The sequence below is a fragment of the Lissotriton helveticus genome, chromosome 6 (genome assembly GCF_964261635.1).
Source record: "Lissotriton helveticus chromosome 6, aLisHel1.1, whole genome shotgun sequence".
Lineage (NCBI taxonomy): Eukaryota > Metazoa > Chordata > Amphibia > Caudata > Salamandridae > Lissotriton > Lissotriton helveticus.
This window is the reverse complement of record NC_136067.1, coordinates 162,911,673-162,924,242: the sequence shown is the minus strand read 5'-3', so window position 1 is coordinate 162,924,242 and position 12,570 is coordinate 162,911,673. Positions and strand designations below refer to the sequence as shown.

At 46.2% G+C, this 12,570-nt stretch overlaps 1 protein-coding gene across 1 annotated transcript in view; it reads right to left on the bottom strand.

Moving 5' to 3' along the window:
* C6H8orf74 (chromosome 6 C8orf74 homolog) overlaps positions 1–12,570 on the bottom strand; it is a 2,015,860-nt gene that overhangs the window by 1,906,264 nt on the left and 97,026 nt on the right. The gene's annotated exons all lie outside the window — the stretch shown is intronic.

Sequence of the window (12,570 nt, the reverse complement as noted above, 5' to 3'; positions counted from 1 at the left end):
GTGAGTTTAGGTAGGATAAGGTACAAAGTTCTGAGTGAGTCTGGGCATTATAAAGACCAAACCTTGGACTGACTTGTTTATTAACAGGAGCAGACCTCAAGGTGACTCAGGGTATAATCAAGAGCAGAGGTCCGGGTGAGTGTGACTATAATCAGGAGCAAAGTTCTGACTGAGTCACTATTATCCACAGTGCAAGTGTTTGACTTATTTACCTCACCAGAGTGTTTGCCTCAAAATCTGCCATTTCCTTGCCTTTAATGATGCAGTTAACTTGCCTTAAATGCGCACACGTTTGTGATCTTTCTTCTTATAGGAAACTCAACAAGTAAAGTCCTTGATTCAACATGGCAACTTGCTCTTCCACTTTTTGAGTCTGTAAATTGAGTATCATCAAACTGACAAGTCATAGCATGCAGAGAGCAAAAACTGATTTAAAGTGCTGGCTAAAAAAATATTATAATTCATCACTATGGATAGGGGGTCACTCATCTCACATTATCTTGCAGGGTAGTTGAAAATTAACAATATTAACACCGGATGAGCTGAGCTGGCCTTACCTCTTGGTCGAGTCAGGAATCTCTTCTCACTAGAGACTTGTGTTATGTATCTTTTAATGCTGGCTAGAACTTGTGTGTGTCACTACTTGAAATTTTGATGAAATCTGAAAGAAGGATCTTTTTTCCAAGACTGTTGTTGCTTTTTGTTGCTTTTAAAACACACAAGCTGTCTTCTTCAGGTTTAATCAGATCTTTAGCTGAACCCTGGAACTACCAATGCTATTTGCAGTTTCTACTGCCTCTCCTAAGCTGATGTTTTTGCATGTCAAATGGATCTTTTAATTTTTTTACAAGAAGTCCGGTGCTTCCAATCTAACATTCTGGTGATATGACGAAGGCAAGCATGGAGCCCACTTGCCAAAGACACAGTGCTTTCAATGCAGCGAGTGCGGCAGTGGCTTCATTGACTACACAGCGATCCCCGCCAAGGAGGCAGAGATCTTAAAACAGGAGTGCGGCCGTCCATCAGGAGACCTGAGCCTCTGTCGACCTGGCAAGTCGGTGGGCATCCCACCAGACTCTAAATGACCCAACATGACTGCAAAAACTAAGGTTGACATTCAATTTATTTGATGATTATTTTTCTCTTTTCAGTTTAGAAAATAATGGGCATATTAAGCTGGCCTACTGGAAATGTTATCATTAGCGTCCTCTAGGGAATTAACAAAAATTGAAAGCAATTCTGATCGTATACTTAAATTAAAATTGGAAAAGAACAGTCACCTTAAATGATTTACTTACAAGTTATAAACATCAATGTCTTCAAAATAAATAAATAAACATAACTCCTAAATTGATAATGTGTTAAATTTAGTAGAGAAATTGATATTAATTTGTTCCCATTTTAAACCTATAATTTTAGGGTACTGGATATAAACAAAAACACATATTGTATGGCAGCTAATACCAGCTATGAGCTCGGTTTTCTTCACAGAGTACAATACAAACATGGATAAAAAAAATAAAAAGCTGTGGCAAAGTGATCTTAAAACGAATTATTGACGAGTGAATTAACAAATCCAGCGAGGTACATCAGGACAGACAACCTAAGAAAGAGATACAAGTAAACTCACAATTGACTATCTTAATGCTTTTATTGACTACCCCTGCTGAAATCTTTTACAGAAATGTATTTCCTATGTTTGAAGCTAATCAATCATTTTGTTCTTGTCCCCACAAATCAAGCTATTCAGGTGACTGTGTGGTATGAAAACAAAAACAGATCAAACATTCTTGTTCCCAAATTACTTTACAGTATTTTCTAAATTCATAATAAATGCCCATTTCTCTAGAATATACCAGTTCTGTGATTTAATAAGCATAGTTACGTCATTGAGCGGTCAAAAATCTCTTTGCGGAAACTCCAACTTCCAAAAGATAAGGGGGGGCATAGGTTTACTAAATTTTAGGTGCTATCAGATGGCATATCTATGCAAGCAAGGTGTGAACTGGTTCCAAGTCCACCAGGACTATACTCCTGTATGGGTCCACATTGAGAAGTCTATCATCAACAACTTACCGCTTTCCGCCATAATGTCGATGGATGTCACAGTCTTTCCCCATTCCAAGTACATATTTCTTAACACTAAAAGGGCTCTTCTTAACTTAGAAAGACATTGTAAAGTTAAAATTAAAATAACCAAATCCAACTTAACCTCGTTTTGGTTTAATCCGGCCTTCAAGGATGAAGGCAAATATCTTTTTTGGGAAAATTGGTCTAAGAATGGACTGAACTTATTGAAAGATCTCTACGAGGGGTCCTCACCCCTATCTTTTGCCACCTTACAGGCCCGGTTTGATCTCCAGCCCCTTGACTTCTATAGGTTTTTACGTCTCAAAGCCCTTGTCTATGCCAGAGCCATCTTACCACACAAACCTACACTTTGCAGTAAATTACTTCAACTCATGTCACTGGGCCATATGGTCTAAAAAATCTACAAACTACTCTCCCCTAACCCCCAGAAAACACATAGGAAGTGCGAGATAGCTTGGGAAAACGAAAAAAAACTCCTCTAATATGATATTCGATTGGGACAAGATTTACCTTACCCCTTTTACCAACAAAATATCTCAGATACTCTCCCAGACCAAATTCATGTTGATAAACAGATCGTATTGGACTCCAGACAAACTTTTTAAGCTCAAACTCCTTGACAGCCTCCTATGCTGGAGCTGCAAATACCACGTTGGTGACCTGGCCCATATTCTCTTCCAATGCCCGTTGATCCAGACTTTCTGGGATAAGATTTATAACTATATTCAACTAATCTTCCACTACCGTCCGGCTAGGGACTATGCTTATGTCTTATTGGGAGCAACAGATCCGAGGTTAACAAATGAACATGATCGACACCTACTGGACCTTATGCTCACACTTATAGACACAGATATTGGTGCTGTGATCCCGCTGTCTTGAACTAGGTCTGCTAAAAACTTTTTCCGTTGCTGCTGTCTAATTTTCTTTTCTTTTCTTTTCTTCTCCCTTCCTCCGGCCCAGCCTTTCTTTATCTTTTCCCATCGTTTTCCTTCGTTCCTTCTCTTTTCTCTTTCTATCTTATATTATAACCGTATTCCAGGTCAAATTTCATATGTATGGATAATATGTTCATTGCTTGCTGTCTGAGGATTCTCTGTTTAGGACTTGTTATATATATTTCTCCCATGATGTATATCTTAGGTTACTTTATCCTCATGTATCTATCTTATGTGTACACCCATGCAGTATTTTCTGTTGTTTTTTCTTTTCTTCATTTTGTAACTTCTGTCTTCTTAAATAATAAAAAAGATTTGAAATAAATAAAAAAAGGGACTTTCAAACGAAAAATAACAAGGAGCCGATGTCAGCAGAGATGGTCAAATAAAGTGTTTACCGAAGTATAAAAAAGAAAAAATCCTGGCCTTAATTGGTTTTATTACAACTACTTTCGACTGAAAGGATCCACAAACAAACATGAAACAGGAACTTAAAATAATTTTTGGATAATAGTAGCTAGTGTGATAGGAAATTAAGTGAAAAAAGAACTGAAATCTGAGACTCACGTTAAGCAGGGGCTACCTACTGTGAATGTGGACACAAATGACTGACATATTTTAAAGTATCAGGAGATATTTCGACTTATGCAATACGTTCAATTCCCTCCATTGATGCTATTCAGCTTTAGATAGCAGCTTCTAAAAATCATGGGCATAACATTTAGATACACTTCCGATTAGTACCATCCAGCAGTTATTTATTACTAAGCAGTTCTGTATAGGGATGACAAGGCTCAATTGGTAGCAGATGGCTTTACAGATTAACACTTTCATACAACCCAATGTAAAAATAAAATCAAATATCTTGTATAAGATAAAAATGTATATCTTCTATAACATATAATATAATAATATACTGTAGAATATATGGTATCACAATTGTAAGTAACAGTTGTAAAACCTGAGAATAAATATGTACAGTATCTCAGAAAGGGAACAAAAATGATTGGTAAAATACAATAACCGTTCTGAAAAATTGTCTCGGAGAGTTATGATTTTCACTGCTGAAAGGGTCTCTGACAAACCAGGTTTTACAGCTTTGTTTTAAAGGTAGTAAAGGGAGGAATTGTTCTGATGTCGGGTGGGATAGAATTACACAGCCTAGGGTGTCTGAGAGTTGTTGTCTTCTTAAATCCTGGTGTCTCCAAAAGGTATTCCCTGCTCTGATCATTGTGTCAACTGACTGAGATGGATAGTTTCTAGGAAGGTAGTTAGATGTTCACAAAAAGACAGACTTCAGGGGGTGTGGCCAAGATGGCGACGGCGTGAGTCCCAAGACTCCGTCTCTCCGTCCTCGCCAAGTGGTTCCTACTCCGCCGCCCTCGTAGTGGAAGCCTCACAGGGCATAGATTGTTCGCCAAAGCCCCCGTGATGAACCGGACCCCTCCATGAGCAGGAGGGAACAGCTGATTCTCTTGGAGTCGTTGGAGAAGACGGCGGCCTAAGTGGAGCCGCACCTCAAGCTCCAGAAGCAGAAGATCCTGGCGGGCGTGGCTTGGCCGGCCGGATGCAAGCAGAGTAGAGCGTGGCGTGCCCTATCGGCCTCCTGTAACACAGTGGCAGGTGACGCAGCAGCAGCGGGACTGGCCGGGAGAAGGCCTCGAGCAGCCTAGGCAGTGGCAGATTGGAGCGCCTGAGGTCCCGGTGGATAGTAGCATCTCCCCGTGAGTAGAAGGTGTGTTGGGCAGTGGAGACCCAGCCTCCAGCAGAGGGAACAGGCTGAACGTGAGCAGCAGCCTAGGGGCAGGTGAGGGGCTGGCCCCAAATTGCCTTGGCGCCGGATCAGGCCGGGAATGGCCCCAGGCACCTGGCGGTGGGCCCCGCTGCGGGAGGAAGCCATGTGCAGCGCTAAAGGAGGCAGCGGTGACTGATAGTAAGTTTTGCAGCTGAGGGCGTTCGGAGGGGGCCCCGCAAGCCGGCGATCAAGAGGCAGATGCAAATCGGTATACTGGAAGCAGGCGACGTGCCGGCAGAGGGCATACCAGGGAGAAGGCCTAGAGGGGCTTGGGAAGCTGCAGATCGGAGCACCTGAGGCCCCGGTGGAGAACAGAGGCTCTGCGTGAGAAGAGAGTGAGCTGGGCAGGGGGGGTTCCAGCCCCCAGCGAAGGGAGCAGGCAGCATGTGAGCAGCAGCTTAGGGGCAGGCAAAGGGCTGGGCCCTGAATTGGCCCAGGACTAGTCTCCAGCACCTGGCGGAGGGCGCTTGCTATGGGTGGAGAGCCCTGATCAGCACCAGAGGAGGCAGTGGCAACGGGTGTTAGATCTGGTCGCCGAGAGAGTTCAAGCCAAGAGAGAAGCGGTTTCCCACCAGGAGAGGCGGTGAGCGAGAAACACCATACAGGCAAAAAGGAGAGTGGGGGAGATCGTGGGCAGCGCCCCTGGCAAAGTAGAAGACCTCTGAGACCCCAAAGCATTACAACCTGGGAGACACTTTGCCCAGAGAAAGGAGGAGCAGTCGGAGCCGGACTTGAGAGGAAGCACAGACAAGGGACAAAAAGGGGTGTCCGGCCGAGGAGGCCTACATCACCCCCAGTGAGAGACAAGAGTTACTGGGTCCCCCGGCTGAAGGAGCAAATGGATGACATCAGCGAGAGCAAAGAAAGGGGGCACCATTAAAGATATGCTACTGAAACAGACGAGCGCCCAGGAAGGCGATCCCCAGGGGGGTCAGAGTAGAGCCAGCCCACCAGCGGCGGAGGAGTTGGAGGCACCAGTCACGTGCCCCTACCTGGTAGCTTTGTTGACCTCTAGCATGTGAATTGAAGGTAGTTTGCAAAAATATGACCAACATTGGTGACCGGGTGGACGCTATTGAGGGAAGAGAATGTTCTCGAGACGAGGAGATAGAGCAGCTCCAACAGGCGGTCATCTGCTTAACAGATCAGCAGCTTGACTTACAAGCACATGCAGAAGATTTAGAAATCGCTCCAGGAGAAACAATATTCGTATCAGGAGGGCCCCAAGAGAAGCAGAGGAGGGTGACATAGAGTCCTACCCTTCTGAGCTGTTCGCCCACATCTTGGGAGACACACATGCTGTGGAGATCCGCCTAGATCGGACTCATAGAGTGAGTCGATGGGCGCTAGCTTTCCCGATCATTAGACATTTTGACCTGTATACATAACTTTCCTTTGAAAGAGCCGATATAGAAGACAGCCAGGGAAACATCAGCTGTGTCAATCCGGGGACAGACCTTGCATATTTATCAGGATTTGGGGGCTTTCACACTCCAGAAGAGGAGAGAATTTTGCCCAGTCATGACATTCCTTCGCGAGAAGAAAGTGGCTGATGCTTGGGGACATCCCTTCAGGATAATTTTCCGCTGGCAGGATCAGCTCCACCTGATCCGTACCCTCTCATTTGCATGTGCACTGCTCGAGATAGAGCCCCCGAGGAGTCGAGATAGGGGCTAGCAGTTGCAGTCCCCAAAGAGAGAGTGGAAAGCAATGGAGAAGGGTCCCCACCAGGTGGGGGGAGGGAGGGGGGGGGAAATCTGGCCCAGACCAGGCGACCCTGGCATCGAAATGGAGAGCTTTACTGAATAATGAGGTGAACTGGCTTAAGACAGAGCAGGGCGACGGGGTGTGGGTGGCTGAGAGGCGGACTGAAACTTTTGGGACTTAGTCATTCACCCACACAGAGAATTCACCACTAGTAGAGGAAAGCCCCTTCTGTCTTTCTCTCCGATCCAGGGACTATGGTTGTGTTTAGTTACGGTTATTGTTTTGGGGAATGTTAACAGGTGCCCACTAGGGAGTCACATAACACAGGTTACTCTACAGAAGATTTTGCCGAGACCTTGGGGAAACTACCCATGGCATCATTAGCAAATACTCTTTGGGTACGTCAAGGGCTTAAACAACCCAGTCAAAAGGAGGGCAATACTCGCAAACCTGGAACAATTGCAGGGGGATGTCTGCCTCCTCCAGGAAACGCACCTGGTGCGTAGTGATTGGCATAAATTAAAATCCAGGGCTTTTCCGTAGCACTCTTTCTCCTCTCTAGCGCAGGGAAGGTGGAGATGAAGATAGCTGAGATTAGGGGCCGACTACTGGGATATCGAGTCCACTTCGGGTACCACTCCATCATCTTGGGCTCGGTATATGTCCCTAATGAGGGGCAGGAACAGTTCTTTCAAGAACCCACAGCAGAAATTATGACCACACAAGATAGATGGGCGATACTGGGGGCGGGGGGTCTTAATCTAGTCTCAATAACAAAGTAGACTGGTCGATTCTGAGACAAGGGGTGTCAGGGGAGATCAGTGCTGGGGAGGCCCTTAGATTGCAGGAACTGGGATTGAGGGATATCTGGCGGAGTAAACACCCACACTCAAGGGATGACACATTCTACTCCCATGAACACAAGTCATATGCCAGGCTGGATTCTTTTTTAGGTACGGAGGAAATTTTGTCAGCGACGCAGTCAGTGGAAGTTGCACCCCGCTCACTATCTGACCACTCAGCAGTTACGTTAGATCTCTCCCTCCCCTTTTATGAGCAAAGGCCTCGGTCCAGGCAGTTGCGAGAAACACTCCTTTGTAGGCTGGAAGTAGTAAAACAAATAGATAACTTGATTAAGAGCTATATGGAAATTAATAATTCCCCAGAGATATTAATTGAGATGATATGGGATGCATTGAAGGCCGTAATAAGAAGGGAATTGATCGCTATCTTTGCGGCAGACAAATAGGAATGGAGGGACAAGCGATATAAGTTATAACTACAAACATGTGAATTAGAACTAATACACCATTGTACCGGGGCCCCTAGGGTGTGGCGCCAGCTAGAAGCGACTAGGAAGCAATTGGATGGCCTAGATCTAGACAACGTGGAATACTCGCTCCTGCGCCTCAAACAAGCATTCTACGTGGGAGGGAACAAATGTGGAAGACTTTTGGTAAACAAACTTAGGGGACAACGCCAATCCAGTGCGGAAGAGGCGTTGCTTGAAGATGACGGGACAGTAGTGGAGGGTGATGAAGCAGAGGCAAAGCGTTTCCGATCCTTTTATAGGGATCTATACTCAGCGCAGGATCTTCTGACCCCGCTTACAGCAGAGTATCTGGAAGAAGCTAACGTGACACGTTTAACTGAGGGACAGGCGGAGGGCCTAGATAGCTCCTTTAGAATTGCGGAAGTAATAGCGACAATCTCCAGGCTGAAGTTACTTAAATCTCCAGGTCCCGACGGATTTTCGGCAGGGTTTTACAAAGTCTTTTGCAACTTGGTGGTCCCCATTCTCAGTAGAGTATTCAACGTGATAACAAGCTCCGAGATACTACCCCCGTCAGTGAAGGCGGCGGTCGCGGTTATAGCAGAACCCGGGAAAGACAACAGACTGTGTGAGTCTTACCAACCTATATCGCTTTTAAATGTAGATGCTAAGCTTTTTACAGGGATCTTGGCGGCCCGCCGTGCCGCAAACATGCCAGGATTAGTTGACCCGGATCAATCGGGGTTTATCTCGGGCAGATAGTGCTCAGATAAAACCAAGCCCACCCTCTGTCTTATACATAAGGCGGCCCACTTCCAATGAGAGGCGATACTCCTCTCAATCGACGCAGAGAAGGCCTTTGACCGGGTCCACTGGCATTATTTGGAAGCAGTGCTGGCAAGGTACTAATTTGGGGACTGATTTCGAGCCCGGGTACTGAGCGGGCCAAGGGCCACGGTCAGACTGAACGGCGGGGGCTCTGGGAGCTTTCCCATAGAACGTCAGGCCTGTCCCCTTTCCCCGCTTTTATTTGCACTTTATATGGAGCCATTTGCGCAGCGAGTTCAGGATGACCCACTAATCAATGGCAGGAGATTTGGAGGAGAGAAAGACCTCTTTACATTATACTCAGACAATGTAATTGTGTCCCTCGATGTCCCGGGAGGCTATACTGGCATTCTTGAGAGAGGTGGAAAGGTTTCGGGCGGTTTCGGGATTCAAGATTAATCTAGCCAAATCACAGGCATTAAGCCTAACAGTGACGCGTGGCACAAGGGAATTTCTTGCGCAAACGCTCTCTATTAGATGGCGATACAGTAAAGGGGGTGGTGATGGACAGAGTATTCCGAATTAATGCAGAACACTCCTACCCAGTCAACAGATCAGGGCTTGATCCATCACCGTTTTTTAGATGGCAGCGGAGTCTATCCTTCCTAGGAATACACCTCGCCTCCAGACCATTTCAGAAGTGGTAAAGGTTAACTACAGAAAGCTATTTAAGAATGTCTAGACAGATATAGCAAGCTGGCATACCGACCCTTTGTCTTGCATTGGAAGAATAGCCGCATTGAAGCTGGTGGCCCTCCCCAGAGTTCTCTATACTTTTTTGACTCTGCCACTATGGCCCCCGCCCAAGACGCTTTCAACCATACAGAGTGCCTTTCAAAATTACGTGGGGGTGGGCCGATGTTTCCGAATGCGCCGGGAGCTTAGCTGGCAGACTCCAGCGGAGTGAGGCCTAGGCATTCCGTGCATACTCAGATATTTCAGGGCGGTGCAGATTCGGTTAATGGTGGAGTCGCCGCGCTCGGAATCGAAGAAGAAATGGCTCTTTATGGACAGAGCAGAAGCTTGCAAGTCTTTGTGGAAAATTCAGTTTCTAGGCAGACCGCATAGACTTCCCAGTCTCCACCTGTCTGTGATAACGTCACCTACCCTTCAAACTTGGGATGCACTTGTCAAAAAGCACTGCCTTTCATCGTTCCCGTCCCTCTTTCACCAGTAGTGGGGAATCCGGACTTCACCCGGGGTTTATAGGAGGCGTCATTCCGGGAATGGCCGAAGTCCGGATGTAGGTCGTGGGTCACTTTTTTTATGAAGATGGCCCTATTCCATTCAGTACCCTGAGGGCTGACAATGCCATTCCGCAGAGTAAAAGATTCGGATACACACAGATCAGCCACTGGGTAATGCAGCCAGAGGTTAAAGAGGCAGCTCAACGTCCTTTGACGTAATTTGAGAGATTACTTTTAAGTAAAGAATCAGACCAGCATTTAGTATCCGAATTATATAAGTTACTTTCGGAGGTAGTCTCAGGTGGGAAGTCTCCGGCTCAACTGCACTGGGAGCGGGAACTCTCCCTTCAGGAATAAATATTATCAGACGAGACACACAGCAATCAAAACAGCTAGCATAGAAACCGCAACATAAATCGCTACATATTAGTACTTCATGCCGGAGCGCCTCCATAAAGGGAACCCGGCACAGAGCGAGAAGTGAAGGCGATGTGTGGATGCTACCAGGTCACTTATACATATTTTATGGGAGTACTCTAAGCTAAATCACTTCTGGGACGATCTCCTGGGAGGGATCGACCTCCACTTCAATACTCAAATCCCCGGATTTCCGGCATATGTGGTGCTGGGCTTACCCAACTCATTGACATACCCACTTAAATCCAGATGAGGTAGACATATCTCACTGGCACTAGGGGCGGGTCACCAAATGATCCTGGCCCTACGCGGCACCAACAGGACTCCGACCAGATTGAGGTGGCTCCATCGTATTTGGCACTTGGTGGCAATGGAAAGGCTATCTTTGACACTGAGAGAACAAGGGGACACCTTCAGAGAGGTCTGGCGTCCATTTATTAACCTTCTATCCAAGGAATTCACAGAGCTTACCTGCCCTAAATATCTAAAATTACTATGATTGATCGAAGCATAGAGCTGTTTATTTAGACGAACATTATGGACACTCTAGAGATCTGCCAATAGCTGTGCATTAGCTTCAAGGGCACCCAGGGGAGGGGATGAAGTGGGGCTAGGGGTAAGTTTCATGTTCTTGTTATAAGTTGCACAGATGGCTGACAAAGGTGGAATGTTGACGCTATGCCGGTGAATATGTAAATTGCAATTATGTCTTGTGTTGCAACAGTAAAAGCAAATTTAAACCAAAAAAACAGACTTAATTTGTGATGCACCTGGCCTGTCATCACCCCAAACAAAACTGCTGCCACTGTGAAGTCCATCAACTCAGGGGACCAATCAGACCCCTGCCTCTACCAAGCCTACTCCAGTGGACTGCAACCCATCAGCACCATGCTCACACCCATTCTGAATGCCTCCACCACTTCCGTGACCTTCCCAGATGCTTTGAAACATGCAACTGTCCTCCCTTTGCTGAAGAAACCTTCCCCAGACACATCAACTCTCACCAACTACAGGCTGATCTTCCTGTTACCATTCCTGGACAAGCTCTAAGAGAAAATCATCAACAGATACCTCACCGTCTACTTCAATGACCACAAACTCCTTGACACCACTCAGTCTGGTTTCAGACTCAACCATAGAAACCGCCCGCATCACCTCCATTGGGTGACAGCTGCATGACTCTGGACAGAGAAGACATGACAGCACTTATCCTCCTGGACTTCTTGGCAGTGATCGGCATGGTCTGCACCCCATCCTCATTCAATGCTTACATGACATTGGAAACCAAGGACACGCACTCCAATGGATATGCCCCTTCTGACTGGAAAGACACTGTCAGTCAGCCTGGCACAGTACACTTCGGATGCCCACAACCTTGTCAGCAGTATTCCCCCCCGTCCCTCCCCTGGGTGCTCTTGAAGCTAATGCACAGTTATTGGGAGATCTCTAGAGTGTCCATAATGTTCATCTAAATAAACAGCTCTATGCTTCGATCAATCATAGTAATTTCAGATATTTAGGGCAGGTAAGCTCTGTGAATTCCTTGGATAGAAGGATAATAAATGGACGCCAGACCTCTCTGAGCCTGACACTCTTCAACTCATCCATGGTCCTTCTAGCCAGCATCATCTGCTCTCACAACATCAATGTTCTCTCCCACGCTGGCCAACGAAAAGGCAACTAATTCTCTACCTTACAGACAAGACGCACAGTACCCGGATCAAGTTCAATGACTGCATGACTGAAATTGCCTACTGGATGCAGACCAACTGTCTGAAGCTAAACACCGGCACAACCGAAATCGAGATTTTTAGGAACAGCATATCACCATGGGACATTTCATTAGGGGACTCCACCTGTTGACCAACAGAGCTAGAACCAACATCCAACCCCCATAATCCACCCCGAGAACCATCATCAGCAGCAGCAAACTCAACATGACCGCCAAAGTCATTGCAGTCACTGCCTCATGCTTCCATAGCCTAAAGATGCTGAGGACGTTTTTCAAATGGCTCCTGACCAACACCTGAAAAACTTTAACACATGTCCTAATCACAAGCAAGTTGACCTATGGGAACACCCTCTGTGCTGGGATCAACAACAAACTTACCAGAAGGCTGCATTCCTTTCATAACTGGGCAAACAGAATCAGTCTCAAGATGCACTTACATCACACCATACCTGAAGGAGCTTCATTGGTTCCTGATACACAAACAAGCCCATTTCATACTCCTCATCCACATTTTCAAGGTACTACATAACAGTGGCCCAGCAGACCTCAACATTCGCATCTGCTTTCACAAACCTTACAGAAATCTATGTTCCCCCGGACTC